General features: G+C 41.9%; 1 long non-coding RNA gene across 16 annotated transcripts in view; it reads right to left on the reverse strand.

Annotated features, from left to right (window-relative positions):
* The window catches only part of LOC109496523, a 112,748-nt gene extending 102,332 nt beyond the window's left edge, over positions 1–10,416 (reverse strand). For 3 of the 16 annotated variants that reach the window (XR_006593818.1, XR_006593820.1, XR_006593821.1), the window contains exons 1-3: positions 9,897–10,375; positions 8,735–8,922; positions 5,276–5,357 (exon numbers count right to left, since the gene is read on the reverse strand). This is a non-coding gene — a long non-coding RNA (uncharacterized LOC109496523). Of the gene's footprint in view, positions 1–5,275; positions 5,358–8,734; positions 8,923–9,896 lie in introns of all 16 variants that reach the window. The other 13 variants (XR_006593824.1, XR_006593827.1, XR_006593831.1 and 10 more) reach the window with 12 other exon arrangements.
* Positions 10,417–16,263: the final 5,847 nt, after the last annotated feature.

Here is a 16,263-nt window from a genome sequence, read left to right on the forward strand (position 1 = left end):
CCTTACCCATTTAGCCCATCCCCCTCCCACAACCCCTCCAGAACCCTCTGTTTGTTCTCCATATTTGAGTCTCTTTTGTTTTGTCCCCCTCCCTGTTTTTATATTATTTTTGCTTCCCTTCCCTTATGTTCATCTGTTTTGTCTCTTAAAGTCCTCAGATGAGTGAAGTCATATGATGTCTTTCTCTGACTAATTTCACTTGGCATAACACTGTCTAGTTCTATCCACGTAGCTGTGAATGGCAAGATTTCATTCTTTTTGATTGCCAAGTAATACTCCATTGTCTATATATACCACATCTTTTTTATCGATTCATCCATCGATGGACATCTGGGCTCTTTCCATACTTTGGCTATTGTTGACAGTACTGTTATAAACATTGGGGTACAGGTGCCCCTTCAAAATAGCACACCTGTATCCCTTGGATAAATACCTAGTAGTGCAATTGCTGGGTTTTGGAGTAGTTCTATTTTTAATTTTTTGAGGAACCTTCTGACTGTTTGCCAGAGTGGCTGCACCAGTTCGTATTCCCATGCAACAGAATCTTCACTTCAGTGGCAACATCCAGAGCAAAATGGAAATAAGCTTAAAATAAAGGGAGGTGGATAGAAATTCCACAAGACCATCTCAGCTGCAGATTGCCAAGAGAACAGACGAGCCTGCCTGAGAGCTCAAATGTTTGTTCTTGAGTCAAATGAATATGCTACTTGCTCTTCAAACAGATTTTACATTACCTACCCATTTAATAGTTTGGGACAAGCATTGCTGGACACCTTACACTTGGGAATAAAAGCTGTCTTACTGAATGAGTAATAGCAATTAAACCTTCCATCCTGGGCACGGAGTACACCAAGACGAGTAGCAAGAAAGGGTTATAAGAAGGAAAAGACATGAAAAATATGCATTGAAAATGGACAAAATCGGGGCGCCTGGGTGGCGCAGTCGGTTAAGCGTCCGACTTCAGCCAGGTCACGATCTCGCGGTCCGTGAGTTCGAGCCCCGCGTCAGGCTCTGGGCGGATGGCTCAGAGCCTGGAGCCTGTTTCCAATTCTGTGTCTCCCTCTCTCTCTGCCCCTCCCCCGTTCATGCTCTGTCTCTCTCTGTCCCAAAAATAAATAAACGTTGAAAAAAAAATTAAAAAAAAAAAAGAAAATGGACAAAATCAATTTCATGTTAAATCATTAGATAATTCCTTCAATTGGAAATATATTCTCTTTTTATTCTTGGCTGGGAAGCCTTATAGACCACAGTTTCTAAGCTTTACCTTGCAGTACATTTCATCCAAAAAGGCTAACCTCTCACTGACAAAGACAATTCATGGTTTCATTAACATCCTCTTCTTCTACAGACACGGACATCCTTAACATTCTCAGGCTTGGAAAACTCTGCCAGGCGACTCAACTAGTCAGGAGGAAAATCCATTTCCAACGAGCTTCTTTTCCTTCAACTCTCAGCTCCCGGTGTCGTCTTGCTGCATTTGCCACCTGTAGCTTCTCATTTCAGGGGTCTGTCAATAAATCCCAGTGCTTTCAGGCAAACAAGCAAGGTTTCCAGGCCTGCTGTCTTGGAGGTCAGAATTATCTGTCTCTAAATATTGGCCCTGCCACATTTCCACTTAGGGACTCTGAATAAATTACTTTTAACCTCTATGCTTTAATTTCCTCATTAGTAAAAAATAACATACTAGTACTGGCTGTTCTCTCTACTCAGCACACTCTTGACCAGCCTCTCCTTCTCCTAGTTAACTTATGTCATGTGTCTCTTCCTCTACAGCAGCGCTAACAACAGTAGACAAATTATGGAAAGAGCCCAAATGTCCACTGACTGGTTCCTGGATAAGGAAGATGTGGTTTATATACACAATGGAATACTACTCAGCAGTGAACAAGAATGAAATCTTGCCATTTGCAACAATGTGGATGGAACTGGAGGGTATTATGCTAAGCAAAATAGATCATTCAAAGAAAGACGGATATACGATTTCACACATATGTTGGAATTTGAGAAACTCAACAAATGAACATAGGGGAAGGGAAGGAAAAATAAGATAACAACAGAGAGGGAGGCAAACCATAAGAGACTCTTTTTTTTTTAACATTTATTTATTTTTGAGACAGAGAGAGAAAGAGCATGGATGGGGGAGGGTCAGAGAGAGGGAGACACAGAATCTGAAACAGGCTCCAGGCTCTGAGCTGTCAGCACAGAGCCCGACGCGGGGCTTGAACTCACGGACCACGAGATCATGACCTGAGCCGAAGTCCGCGCTTAACCGACTGAGCCACCCAGGCGCCCCCATAAGAGACTCTTAAACACAGAGAACAAACTGAGGGTTGCTGGAGTGGGGGGATGGGTTAAGTGGGTGACAGGCGTTAAGGAGTGCACTTTTTGGGATGAGCGCTGGGTGTCATATGTAAGAGATGAATCACTGGGTTCTACTCCTGAAGCCAAGATTACACTGTATGTGAACTAACTTGAATATAAATTAAAAAAATTAAAATTAAAAAAAGCTCCCCTGACTTTCCTGATGAAGTCAACTCCTCTGTTACAGTAGGTAATACCTACCTAACACTTTAAACACTAAGAACACCTGCCTAATCAATTTTAGCTGTTTTAAAAAAATATTTTTTATTATTTTTAAAGATTCTCTGCCCCACCCCAAACAGCACATTATAGCGGAATATATACAATCACAATGATAATAATAATACCAAACATCGATCGAGCCTTTACTATGGATGAGACAGTTCTAAGAGTATTATGTGTATTAGTTTATTCTATATGACTCTTTCACATTGTTCTATTATTATCCACAGTTATCGATCAGGAAACCGAACCTCAGAAAAGTTAAAAACTTGTCCATGCTCACATAGTGAGTAAATGGTGGAGGCAAGAATTAAGTCCAGGTAGTCTGGAAACTGCTACAATGTATAGTGGTAAAGTTTCCCGGTAGAAATCAGCAGACCTGGGGTCAAGCCCCAGGCTCGTCACTTGCAAGTTGAACTTGTGAGTTCAATCATTAAGTGCATCTCTCTGCACTGCAGCTTTGTCATCTCTAAAATGAACATAATTGTTCCCTATGTATCTACAAGATATGACAAGGAGTAAATTGCAATAGTTTGGAGCACTTGATTAGCTCTCACGGGTGTGGATTATTCTTGTTAATCTTCCGTAATGTTTATAGAAGGGTTTTATAAACTCTAGAAGAGCTATTTAAATGTAGAGATGCTGCTACTGCTGATCACACTAATTCCCAAAGGGACATGATCACGGCAAGAAATTGAGAAATGAATCCAGGCTGGTCTTCTTACCACTTGGGTGTCTGGGTGCTTTGTCTTCTCTGTAATGTAACATTTGGGGAGATTACTTCACTGCCCAATTCAATAACAAGGATGTTGAAAACTAAGTGTCCTGAGATCATTTCACTTACGCCATGACCTCTGCCTGCTAAAAAGAAAATTGCTGAAGACTTCCTTATTTTATGCCAAAAGTCCATGATGAAAAAGGTCTTTCTATCGGAAAGTGTTTTATTAATCCCTGCAGCCAGGGTGATCTTTCCATAATCCAAATCTGAGTGGACCATCCCCTTGATCATTACCCTTCAATGTGTTCATTGCTCTGGAAATAGAATCCCAAATCTTAATCTGCATGCCCAGCATGGTGGTCTTCCTGTCTCCTTCTTCAGCCACAGCACACTCATTTTCTGCTCTCACCACGATGGTCTTTTAAATCCCTTTCCCCATAGTGCTCTTGCAACCGCTGTTCTCTCTGCCCAGCACTTCTTGCCCCAGCCTCTCCTTCTCCTAGTTAACTTAGATCTTGTGTCTCTTCCTCAGAAAAGCTTCCCTGGCCTTCCTGATGATGTCAACTCCCCCGTTACAAGCTTTTGTTGGACCCTATAGCTCTCCTCCACCATTCTCAATGTAACTGTATATTTTTCAATATGATTACCTAACAGGACTCTCTCCTCCAGTAGAAGGGATGTTCCAATAAACCTATCAAAGGGTCAAGCCCTTTGTGCTCAATAAATATGTGTCTGTTGCACAAATGAACAGGAATATTCTGCCATCTTCACTGATTTCTCCATTCTCATTTGAAAAACAAATAATTACAGCCAAGCTCCCCTGCTTTTCATCCTCTTGAATATATGACTTGCTTCCTGGAAATGGCAGAATTTGGAAAGGTAAAGAAAAACACAGAAAGCCTTCCAAGATTTTCCAAATAGAATAATACAGAAAAAGCAAAAGAAAAGTGATATTTTTCTCCCTTTGTATAGACACAGTAGAGAAGAAACAAAGTAAAATGATTAGAGAGAAGGTAAGCATATTAAATTATAGTGACTTCCAAGAAGCTGTCAATCAAAACTTCTTTTTGAGAAAAAACTGGAATAATGGGAGCAATAAACATAATGGGATTGTGAGTTTTGACGAGAAAATGTAAGAGAAGGAATCAACCCTTCATTTTCTTTCACGGTTTTAATTTGATTTAACATTCTGTCATCGTTGGCATGTTTTAGAAGAATGTCTTTCAGGAGTTTGTTTATGTTTCCCATGTTTCCTAGGCTGTGTGGCACGCTAGTGTGGAGTGGGGATTTGGAGTCAGATCCACGTGTATTCTGCCTGCCTCTGCCATGCACTACTTAAGTGACTCCAGGTAAGTTACTTCTCCCTCCGGAACTCACTTTCTTTGTCCATTAAATGTGAATAAAAAGTACCCATTTATGCGGTTACTCGGAGGAGCCAGTGAGATGAAGTAACAAAGTCTTGGCACACTGCTTGGCACATAGAAGGCACTTAATAAGTATTAGCTATCAGTATTATTATTGGCACTTCATGGTTATCTTTCAATATTCTAACCTAGAGACCTTGGTTTGCAGGTAACTTCATGTAAGTCACAAGCTAGGTCACAGTGTGGAAGCCCAGGTGTAGATTCATGGCCTTTTTATTTATTTATTTATTTTGAGAGAGAGAGAGAGAGAGAGAGAGAGAGAGAGAGAGAGAGAGAAGAGAGAATGCGTGCATGCAAGCAGGGAAGGGGCAGACAGAGGGGAAGAGAGAGAATCCCAAGCAGGCTCTGTGCTGTCAGCGCAGAGCCCAGTGCGGGGCCAATCTCACCAAATGTGAGAAAATGACCGAAGCCAAAACTAAGAGTTGGGCGCTGAACTGACTAAGCCACTCAGGCACCCCCAATTCATGGTCTTCTTAACAATACTGTGAGCTTACTCTTTCAGAGCAGGATCCATGGTTTATGCCTCTAGAGAATAAACCAATTAAATTACCTTATCCTGAATCTGGGAGTCTCTCTTTCTCTCTCCTTCTTCTGAATGCCTAAGAGGGTCTTCTCCTCTGGCTTACTGCATACTGAAAGAAGGATTTTAGAAGAGAACCTTGGGTTTACTCAAAGCAGTATAGGTGATTCACTTGAAGACTCACATATATGTATGCATGGGATTACTTACGAATAGAAGGTATTGTTATTACCCTGTCAAATCTAAGATTAAGGAAAATGCTTTCATCAGAATAACCAAAGGATTGGGTTGGAGAACAACTAAAAAATCATTCCATCTACTATTCCCAAACCTGTCTCATTATTAGAATCGCCTGGAAACCTCTAGCTCTCCAGGCTGACCCAAACTACTAAATGCGATTTCAACAAAGTTGGAGGAGACAATCTGATGGTCTATACCTCTCCCTGGAGGACTGTGGTGATTGTTTACAGTTGAGAATTACTAACCTGGAACAGAGCTGGCAAATGGGTATGATCCCATTGCCCACAGTGGGGACTAGGGTAGCTACTTGAGTGCTGGAATAAGAAATATTTTATCACTATTTCTGGGTCCAGTGAGAAAGTGTGCTGTGATCAGTCAACAATATTTCATATGGTCTCGGGTTAGGAAAATGGTGGCTTCTGTGCTTTGTACTTAACAGCACTAATCTGATTCAATACTTTCATTTTCATAATGTGGAAAGAGAATCAGAGAAAGAAACTGGGTTACACTACCAGTTCGCTTCAGCTATTTACAAACCCTCCCCAACATCAATGGCTTAAAAAAACAATCCTGTATTTGCTCATAATTTTGTGAGTTAACTGGACGGATTTTCTAGTCTGGCGTAATTGAGGCTGGATAATCTAGAATAATCTCACTCACATTTCTTGCACTTGGAAGACTTGTTAATCTGGTGGTACATCATTCACAATCTGGCTATAGGCTTAAATACAGCATCATCCAGCTGGCTAGTCTGAACTTGCTCACATATGGCTGCATGGATCTCAGCAGCAAGACAGAGCAAGGCCCAATGTGCAAACACTTTTAAAGGCACTGCTTGCATTGTATTTGTTAGGGTCTCATTGACTGATCATGTCACTTAGCCAAGCATCGCTTTAGGGGATTGAGAATTAAAGGACATCTCCTGATGGGATGGGATACAAAGTCACACCGCAAATGAGTTTGCACACAGACATGAGAATTCTTTTGATCATTTGGCTATCTCCAACACCTGCCTAAAATCACATGCTTGATTTATAGAAGAGCTAGGACTAGAACTCAAGGTGCCCAATTCCCAGATCAAAGTTTTTGCCTAAATTGAAACTAAAAGAAGTACTAGGCATATATAGCCTCTCTATGATATTTGGCCCTCGAAAGTAGGGCAGGTTTGGCAGAACTGGGGTTACAGATGGCCAGTTAGACTGTAAGGTATAGAACTTGTCATCACACAGATAGCCTGAAGGAAAATCTCCAATAGGTTATAACAGACTTAGGTTTATGTGAACCAAGGTCATATCCAATGACACCCAGCTTCATGAGAGGGGTGTGGCAAATGGAGATTCCTACATAGTGGCTGCTTGGGAGCCATAGAGTGATAACATCATGATTCTAGGTGGTCCCAAAACCTGCCATCAGGATAGGGTCAACCTGGAAGGCAAGAGGGTGGATATTGAGGGCTATGTAAGTCGTTGACTTCTAGGGTAAGTTCCTCCAAGCTTTCCAAAGTTTAACTCTAAGACAGGCCATTCATTTGGACCAAAACGTGAATGGCGTATCCTGGAGTAGTATTGGGCAATATGGTGGCCCTGGTTTCCCATTCCAATCAGGGAACTGTGGTGCAATCAGGAAAACAAAGTATTTTCCTAGTCAGATAAACCAAGTGAAATCTCTCACAACAATACTTCAAGCAGTTTGGATACAACAGGATATGCATAGGTTTGGAAGGTAATAAAAATGCTAAGAGCTATCATTTATCATCACCTATGTGCTAGACAAAAACTCACAGAATGCCAGTAGTTTTTTCAAAACCTATTCTCTAGATGAGAAGAATAAGGCTCAGAGAAGTCATGTGATCTATTTGCCTAAGGTAACATACTAACTAGTTAGCAAAGGCCAAGTCAGTGGCCACTTGGACACAGCCTACAAAAAACCCAGCATAGGCATCTGCTAATTTGCCTCTCTAACCAAGGTTTGTTTGAAGCCAAATCCTGAGCTCTTTTCTTCTACAGCATCTTTCCTCACCTCAAATACACTTTAATGTAGCTTTCTGCGCCTGAACTGGATCATCACCAAGACCATCAGTGATCCCCTCTTTCAGGTATGGTCAACCATTTTCCCCTCAAATGGAAAAATGACTAGCTTGAAAATATATTACTTCGGCTCCCATTGAGGAAGATAAAATAGCAGAATATTTTATTAAAGTCGTGAGTCTAAAAAGAGAAACTAAAAAAAAAAAACCCTCTAAATATCATTTTTGCCCAGTTACTTGGAAATAAGGCAATTATCACATGATTACTCAGGCTGGTAATGAAATTAAGATAAAGTTTCATCAAAATAGCATATGCAATTTTACAGCCGCAACAGAATTGGTGTAAATATGAGCAGATGTGTCTGAATTTCTCAGATTTATAAATACAGAAACATTGTTCCCATTTGGGGTAAAAATCATTCTTTACTCTGGATATGGGAACAGTATAGCTCAGGGCCTTGATGCTGGCAGAGATGGTGGGGAGTCATGGCCAAGAGGCCTCCTTGTTCTCTGCAACTTCCAACGGCAGATGTTCTTACCTGGGAGAATGTCTGTATTTCTGGCAACCACGATATACATTGGGGAGCTGAGATAACATGGTGAACTATGTATCAAACCAGAGGGATTTTCCACATAATACACTTGTTTTTCTCTTTCAGGAAAGGAAGCAAAGCCATGCTAACGATGTCTTGAGTTTAAACTACAAGCAAGTCTGGGGCTCGAAGTGTATTATACATCAAAGGTAGTGAAAGGACTTTACCCGGAAGAATGTGTGCCTTTTCCCCCTGGAACTTGCCTTCTTGCAAAAGAGTTAGCAGCTGAGCTATTAGTAACTTCTATTATTCCTTAACAGGGTTTAAGGAGAAAGGAAGGCAAGAAAAAAAAAAAAAAAAAAAGAAGAGAGAGAGCGAGACGAGAGAGAGAGAGAGAGAGAGAGAGAGAGAGAGCGCGCGAGCGAGAGCGCTCCCAGCTTCTGATATAAAGACTCCTGAAGGGGAGGCATCAGGAAGAATCTGGGTCTGCTTAGAAAGCCTAAAGACGTAGGGGTCAAGAACACCGGCTCAGAACGGCCTGGGTTGTGTCACTTAACTTCTCCATGCCTTCTTTTCTCATCTCTAAGATGGTATTTTGTGCGTCTGGCAGCCAATGTGCATCGGAGAAACACAAGCCACTATTATGCTGGTGACCTGGGGAAAGGAAGGGTAAAAGGTGGAAGTCCTCACCACTGTACGTTTCTTGCCGGCTGTAGGTGTTCCATCCTCCCCGTCTGGAGCCTCCTTCAACTCCCTCTTGAACAAGACTTTGGCAGAAGACCAGAGCAGCTGAGTCATCTTCAAGGAGGAGTTTTTATCACCACAGCCACTAAGCACTTCTCCAGTGGAAAAATACCCGGTGCTTCCAAGCAGCAGTCCTGAGCAGAGGGGTGGGAGTGTGGGTGCTTGAGTGACTGATGGCTTCCTTCTTGTCCCCAAGTCCCAAATAAGCAAGTCCCTTTCCCTCTGCCATGCCCGAACTTAAGGGGGGCGAGGGTGCGGGGCAAATCAGTGTCTGCTTGGACACAGGCTACAGAAAACTAACATAGGCACCAGCTAATTGGCCTCTCTAAGAACCATTCTTCAACAGCCAGGCTTTCCATCCAGGTCTTTGCTCACCCCCACGAGGAAATGCTGTTCGGGGGAGAACACATTTTGGTGAAAATATAAGCTCAGATGGGCCATCAAGAAGAAGCCCTCGTTCTTCCAACTCACCCTCATAAATATTGGAAGCCCCAGAGCTCCAGCTCTGGTTTTCTTTTTTCTTTTCATTTTTTTTTTAATGTTTCTTTATTTTTGAGAGAGAGAGAGAGAGAGACAGAGCATGGGCGGAGGTGGGAGAGAGGGATGCACAGAATCCAAAGCAGGTTTCAGGCTCCAAGCCGTCATCACAGAGCCCCACGCGGAGCTCGAACTCACAAACCGTGAGATCATGACCCCAGCGAAGTCGGGCGCCTAACTGACTGAGCCATCTGGGCGCCCCCCTCCAGCTCTGGCTTTCAAATCGCAAGGCCTTATGTGATCCTCTCCCCTCAATCTCGATTCCTACACAACTGTCGCCTTAAAACCTCCACGTGATTGGTTAACAGGCATTTCAAACTTAACACATTTCCTCCACAATCTCCTAACTCCCCATCCCGGCCTCATGGCAACTCTCTCCTCGCTCTTCTAACTGCAGTTTCCCCCTAGTGGCTCCAGACAGAAACTTTGGGGTCACCCTCAATTCTTTATTTCTCTCATCTCAAGTATATCCTACTGGTTTTACCGTTAAAGTATTTGCAGAATCACATACTTCTTTTAACCTTAAAAAATAAAACTGCCAGTTATTTTACCAGCAAAAAAATGAGCTTACTAGAGAATAACAGAATTGTAATCCAGAGCAGGCCAGCTGCAGCAAAACCACAGTCAAGTGACTGCCAGGAACAAAGAGAAAACAACCCGTTTTGCAGACGGAAGGGGGAAGTTGTGAAGCGCTTATAAACAAAAACTCCATTGGCGTAAACTGGGAGTTGGAAGTATGGTGGCTTCTCATTGGCTGAGCTGTGACTGCCTCTCATTGGCTGGGCTGTGACTGCCTCTCATTGGCTGGGCTATTGCCAGGGGAGAAGGAAAGCCTTTCTTCCCCCTGCTGGGAGTAGTAAAGTAATAGTTAAAGTAATATCCTGAGTAAGGTTCATTTCTTCCTGCTTGATTTTCAATTAACAGGAAGTGGTTGGGCCTGAGAGCTCCTCCTTCCAGCCTCCCCACTTTATTTTAGTGAGGTCTCCCTTTATTAATTTTTATACTTCTCACTAGTGAACTAAGCCAACTTCTCTCTCATTCGGGTTCTGGAGTAGCCCCCTGTCTGGTCCTCCCTCTAGCTCTCCTGCATTTCTTAATCTATTCTCAACCCAGCAACTAAAGTCCTCCTTTATTTTTTAAAAATTTATTTATTATTTTTTAAAAATTTATTATTATTATTATTTTTTAATTTACATCCAAGTTAGTTTACATATAGTGTAATAATGATTTCAGGAATACAATTTAGTGATTCATCACTTACATATAACACCCAGTGCTCATCCCAACAAGTGTCCCTCCTCCGAGGTTCTAAGCCCCTTGCCGGTTTAGCCCATCCCCAACCCAACACCCCTCCAGTAACCCTCAGTTTGTTCTCTGTATTTAAGAGTCTCTTACGGTTTGTCTCCCTCTCTGTTTTTATATTATTTTTGCTTCCCTTCCCTTATGTTCATCTGTTTTGAATCTTAAATTCAATATATGAGTGAAGTCATATGATATTTGTCTTTCTCTGACTGACTTGTTTTGCTCAGCATAATACACTCTAGTTCCATCCACGTTGTTGTAAGTGGCAAAATTTCATTGTTTTTCATCACCAAGTAATATTCCATTGTGTGTATACGTGTGTGTGTGTGTGTGTGTATCCATTCATCAGCTGATGGACATTTGGACTCTTTCCATACTTTGGTTATTGTCAGTAGTGCTACTATAAACATTGGGGTGCATGTGCCCCTTCAAAACAGCACTCCTATAACCTTTGGATAAATTCCTAGTAGTGCAATTGCTGGGTCATAGGGTGGTTCTCTTTTTAATTTTTTGAGGAACCTCCAGACTGTTTTCCAGAGTGGCTACACCAGTTTGCAAAAGAGATCCTCTTTCTCTGCATCCTCGCCAACATCTGTTGTTGCCTGAGTAGTTAATGTTAGCCATTCTGACAGGTGTGAGGTGGTATCTCATTGTGGTTTTGATTTGTATTTCCCTGGTGATGAGTGATGTTGAGCATTTTTTCATGTGTCTGTTAGCTATCTAGATGCCTTCTTTGGAAAGTGTCTATTCACGTCTTTTGCCCATTTCTTCTCTGGATTACTTGCTTTTTGGGTGTTGATTTTGATAAGTTCTTTATAGATTTTGGGTACTAACCCTTTTTCCGATATGTCATTTGCAAATGTCTTTTCCCATTCCCTCAGTTGCCTTTTAGTTTTGCTGATTGTTTCCTTCACTGTGCAGAAGGTTTTTATCTTGATGAGGTCCCAATAGTTCATTTTTGCTTTTGTTTCCCTTGCCTCCGGAGATATATCAGGTAAGAAGTTGCTGCGGCCAAGATCAAAGAAATTTCTGCCTGTCTTTTCCTCTAGGATTTTGATGACTTCCTGTCTTATGTTTAGGTCTTTCATCCATTTTGAGTTTATTTTTGTGTATGATACAAGAAAGTGGTCCAGGTTTATTCTGCATGCCGCTGTCCAGTTTTCCTAACAGCATTTGCTGAAGAGACTGTCTTTATTCCACTGGACATTCTTTCCTGCTTTGTCAAAGATGAGATGGCTGTATGTCTGTGGGTCCATTTCTGGGTTCTCTATGCTGTTCCTTTAATCTATATGTCTGTTTTTGTGCCAGTACCATATTGTCTTGATGATTACAGCTTTGTAATACAGCTTGAAGTCCAGAAATCGTGATGCCTCCAGCTTTGGTGTTCTTTTTCAGGATTGCTTTGGCTATTCGGGGTCTTTTCTGGTTCCACACAAATTTTAGTATTGTTTGTTCTAGCTCTGTGAAGAATGCTGGTGTTATTTTGATAAGGATTTCATTGAATATGTAGATTGCTTTGGGTAGTATCGACATTTTAACAATATTTATTCTTCCAATCCATGAGCATGGAATGTTTTTTCATTTGTGTGTGTCTTCTTCACTTCCTTTCATAAGCTTTCTATAGTTTTCAGTGTATAGATTTTCCACCTCTTTGGTTAGGTTTATTCCTAGGTATTGTATGGTTTGTGGTGCAATTGTAAGTGGAATCGATCCCTTGACTTCTCTTTCTGCTGCTTCATTATTGGAGTATAGAAATGCAACTGATTAAAGTCATCCTTTAAACGTACATCAGACCATGCCACTCCTGTGTCCCGATGCTCCCATCTCATTTGGAGTAGGAGCCACTATCTTCTTCATAACCCTCACAATCGGCCCCTGCCTTACATCTCAGGCCTCTTCTATTCTTCTCCTCCACTCACTTCCCTCAGCCACCTTGGTCTGCTTGCTCTACTTGGAATACAACATTGCAGTTTTGATTCTGCTCCAAGACCTTTGTACTTTCTGTTGCTTGTAACTGAAATACTCTGATCTTTTAACTCCTTCAGGTCTTCATTTAAATGACATCTTCAAGCAGACTTCTCAGATCCCTGTATTTCAAATTACAACCTGCACCCACAGAACCCCTTGCCTTCTTTGCCTGCTTCAGTTTTTACTGTAGCACTTACAATCCATCATCTGTCAGGTAAAAGAATTTAATTCCTCATTTGTTTATGGCCTCTCTACTTGTCCACTGGGATTTAAGCTAAAGGAGGGTTGGGTGTTTTGTCTTATTTTGTTTACTGCTACATTCTTGGCACCCAGACCAGTATCTACACATGGTAGGCATAGTAGACATGCAATAATTATTCACTGAATGAGTTTTTTAAATCCTGTCAAAAGGCCCTACAGAAGGAATGTGCTATTGGCACTGTAAAAGATGATTGAATTCTGATTCCTTGACATCTCGTAAAATCAGGAGGCTGTTGAATGGCCTAACTGTATGTCCCCTTTCCGACTCTTCTCTGTAGAAAAGTTCTCCTAGCCTTGTTATCCAATGGACCAAACACAGTTCGTGTATATCCCAAGTGGTAGGTTTCAGTTTCCTGCCAGCCCATGGAATTACTCAAATAAGCCAACCACACCCTCCCCCTGGAACCAGGGGTCACCCTAGTCTCTTGGTAATACAACGCCTGCTTCTCACAGTCTCTGATTATTCACTCTGTTCCCAAGCACAAAGTAAAACCCCCATGTGTCCGTGCAGCATGTGATGTCCTCTTTCCCCAGATTGTGAATATATGTGATTAGCAAATGGCTGTCACCTTCACCTGTCTGCTGTTGGGTGTCATGTGTTTGGTCATTCCCATAGCCCTAGGGTGAAGAGTGGGTGATCAAAACAGGTACATTCCAGGGGTGTCTAGGTGTCTCAGTTGGTTAAGCATCTGACTTCGGCTCAGGTCATGATCTCCCGGTTCATAGGTTTGAGTCTCATGATGGGCTCTGTGCTGACACCTCAGAGGCTGGATCCTGCTTTGGATTCTGTGTCTCCCTCTTTCTCTGCCCTCTCTCCTGCTCATACTCTCTCTCTCTCTCTCTCTCACTCTCTCTCTCTCTCAAAAATAAATAAGCTTCAAAAATTTAAAATAATTGTTTTTAAACAGGTACACTCCATAATAAAATAATTTGTCGTACTAACTACCTTTTGGAACAAGCTAAAATGTTCAAAGTTGAAATGAAGATGTGGTATTATATAATGGCTCTGTCCCAAGTTAAGAGACAAATCCATATGACCTCAAATTTATATATCTGTATGGTCTCAAACTATATTTTAATATTGTATGCACCCAGACTTCGTGCCATTGAATGACTATTTTCCTAGCTTTAGATATTTCAAGAAAAAGAGCGACAGGGCCCAGAGTTTCACTCGATAGCTTTGACAAACATAATAAATGTAAGAGTCAGGAATCAATTGTGTAAAGTTAATTGATTCTCGTTTGGCTGTAACACATTTTAATTCAAATGTATCTGCTCAGATTATAACTTCAGTTACTGTGTCTAATAAGTGAGTCATTGTTCTAGATGGTAAGTTAGACCCACTGGAATTAATTGTTAAAATGTAAAAAGCTGGGCAAGTACTCTACTGACCTGTCCAAATTCCTTCTCTGAAATTCTTTTGAAAGCTATAGGCAGTGCACCCTGGTAGTAAAAACAAATTGATACCTCTTCCGAAATTCTTACTTTCCCATTAGAAAGTTATAGAAAAGCTTTTGGTCTTTATAGTGCAGCTGTATTACTTATATACTACCGTGTAACAAATTGCCGCCAAACTAAGCAGCCTAGACCAATAAAAATTTATTATCTCACAGGTTCTCTAGGTCAGGGATCTGGGTGTGACTTCACTGGGGGGCTTGGCTCAGAGTTCCTCATAGGTTGCAATCAGGCTGTCAGATGGGCTGCTGTCATCTCAAGACTGGATCCACTTCCAAGTTCACTTCACATCATGATTGGCAGGCTCCAGTCCCTTGTTGGCTGTTGGACTGAGTCCCTTGGTTGGTCTCCAGTCCCTTGTTGGCTGTTGGTCTGAGAGCCTCAGTCCTTTGACATATCTCATGGACCTTTCCATAGGGCGGCTTATAACAAGACTGCCAGCTTTTCCCAGGACAGAGAGGAAACAAGGGTGAACACAACACCGTGTGTGTGTGTGTGTGTGTGTGTGTGTGTGTGTGTGTGTGTGTGTGTGATTTAATACCCTAGAAGTATCAATCTATCACTTTCACCATATTCTATTCCTTAGAATCAAACCATTAGGTCCAGCCCACACTCAAGGGAAGAGAATTACATGAGAATATAAATATTGGGGTGGGGCAGACTATTGGGGTCATTTCAGAGTCTGTCCACCATGGTATATATTGCTCGTATACATTGCACACAGCATTCCAGTACATATGAGGCCATCCTACCTCAAGAACCTGCAACTCCCCGAGAGCTGTCTTTGGCCACAGGAGCATGCCTGGCTTACAGGTGGGACAGACCATAGGGCAGGGGAGTTAACACCTCCAGGAACAGGCCTCAATTAGTAAAGGGTAGGAGGGAGTAGGAATAAATATTCCAGGCCCCTGAGGCCACATTGTATCCCCAGTGTCCCTGAGGGCACTGAGCTCTAGTTGCCACAGTGGTAACCTGTTTATGAAAGCATCCGTTGTTAGCTTTCTTCCAGGCCAGCCCTATTTCGAGTCCTCTCTCCTTTACTGGCATCTCCAGGAATCACCTGTCAAGGTACTTAACTCCAGGGCTTGTCGCATGAACTGCTCCCAAGGGAACTCAGAAAACCGCAGACGGTAAACATTTCCTACACATGACAGCAATACCAGAAGAAATTGCCAAATGCCAAGGAATTACACAGTTGTTTCAGTGGTTCTTTCTTCACTTAACAATTACTTACTGAGCAATTGCCACATGCATACATACTGCTAATGTCCTGGGCACCCAAAATTTTTTAAAATTTATTTATTTATTTATTTATTTATTTATTTATTTATTTATTTATTTATTTATTTTTAATATGAAAGTTATTGTCCAATTGGTTTCCATACAACACCCAGTGCTCATCCCAACAGGTGCCCTCCTCAATACCCATCACCTACTCTCCCCTCTCTCCCACCCCCCATCAACCTTCAGTTTGTTCTCATTTTTTAAGAGTCTCTTTTTTTTGACATTTTTTCAATATGTGAAGTTTATTGTCAAATTGGTTTCCATACAACACGCAGTGCTCATCCCAAAAGGTGCCCTCCTCAATACCCATCACCCACCCTCCCCTCCCTCCCACCCCCCTTAAAGTTTTTTTTTAATGTTTATTTATTTTTGACATAGAGCTAGAGTGTGAGTGGGGGAGGGGCAGAAAGAGAGAGACACACAGAATCTGAAGCAGGCTTCAGGTTCTGAGATGTCAGCACAGAACCTGATGCGGGGTTCAAACTCACGAACCACAAGATCGTGACCTGAGCTGAAGTCAGATGCTTAACCAACTGAGCCACCCAGGCAACCCCTGGGAACCTAAAATTTTAAAAAGTCATTTTCTTCACTTTAATGGGGTGCTTGAAATAAAGAAAGAATAGAACTCCACACTTGTACTTAGCTCTCATGTTAGTTGCAGAGTTGGG

Source organism: Felis catus, chromosome A2 (genome assembly GCF_018350175.1).
Source record: "Felis catus isolate Fca126 chromosome A2, F.catus_Fca126_mat1.0, whole genome shotgun sequence".
Classification (NCBI taxonomy): domain Eukaryota; kingdom Metazoa; phylum Chordata; class Mammalia; order Carnivora; family Felidae; genus Felis; species Felis catus.